Source organism: Mustela putorius, unplaced genomic scaffold (genome assembly GCF_011764305.1).
Source record: "Mustela putorius furo isolate JIRA1106 unplaced genomic scaffold, ASM1176430v1.1 tig00003909_pilon_pilon_pilon, whole genome shotgun sequence".
Lineage (NCBI taxonomy): Eukaryota > Metazoa > Chordata > Mammalia > Carnivora > Mustelidae > Mustela > Mustela putorius.
In genome coordinates, this window is record NW_025422057.1 from 19,357,926 (window position 1) to 19,359,353 (window position 1,428).

Sequence of the window (1,428 nt, forward strand, 5' to 3'; positions counted from 1 at the left end):
AAGACACGGTGACGAGAGTCCAGGCTTTGAGCATGTAGGGAGCTGCAGAATGGGTGACCTCTGCCTAACATCAGAGTCCAGGGCTGAAAGAAGTGGTTCTCACCCAGGGGCCTTCTTTGCCTTAAGGGACATTTAGCAAATTTCTGGAGACATTTTTGGTTGTTCCAGTGGTGGAGGGGTGGGGTGGGGAGACATCTAGTGGGTAGAGTTCGGGAGGCTCCAAGCACAGGACAGGGAGTGATCTGGTGATCTGTCCCCAAATGTCATCAGTGCTCCGGCTGAGGCTCCAGCTGGACACCAGCTCCTTTCTCGACTGCCACCTGTCCCAGAGTTTTCATAATTCTCCTTTCCTTCTCTTCAGCTTCAAAGGAACTCTCTTTTCCTGACTTTGCTCTTAATGCTGATTTGAAAAATAATTACTTTCTGGCATATAAAAGTCATCCATGCTCCTTTTAGAGAATTTAGAGTATTCAGAGAGGTACAAAAATAAAAATCAGTCCAACCACACAGAAGTCACTGTAAGAGTACTTCGAAGTTGGGTATGTTTTCCACGTTACCTGAGATTGCCCAAGCACACTCCGCTTTCTTCTGTCTCACGGCTTTTCTCAGCAAGCCTCTCTGCCCTCTCTCCAACCCCCTCAACTGCTGAAATCATGTTTGTCATCAAAGTCACTTCAAACAGCACCTCCTCCAGGAAGCCCGCAGGTTATGAACAACCCCACTGAAGCCGGAAGTGGATTCCCCTGTTTCTCTAGGTCTCGCAAATGCCAAATTTGACATGCTGGGTTTTTGCTTTCGTTTGTTTTTGTTTTGGTGCTTCAGTTCTCTGTAAATGCCTTGAGGATGGGGATTAAATTTTAGTCTGCTGAACGTGGGTCCCCTCCCCTTCTGGCGCAGCACCTAAGCTGGATCTGTCCTCTTTCCTCGCCTGACATCACCGTCCTCTGACTTCCAGACTAAATAACCATCCTTAGTCACACAGAACATTTCAATCAGTGGCTTTTGTTGCCCCATCTTTGGGGATTATTCTGGAACTCTTCTTTCCAACTGCATGGATCTTGGAGACATTTAGTATTATAATAAAAATCAAAAGCTTTATTTATTTGTTTATTTATTTGACAAACAGAGATCACAAGCAGTCAGAGAGGCAGGCAGAGAGAGAGAGGAGGAAGCAGGCTCCCCACTGAGCAGAGAGCCTGATGGGGGGCTCGATCCCGGGACCCTGGGATAATGACCTGAGCCAAAGGCAGAGGCTTTAACCCACTGAGCTACCCAGGCGCCCCTAAAAATCAAAAGCTTTAATGGAAGACTCGCTACTATGTTTCAGGCATCTGGATGGATGCTTATGTCAATGTTCTGATTCACCCTAAACTAGTGACAAGGCATTGTTGACCCCTTCCTACAACTGTGAATGCCGAAGTCAGCAGG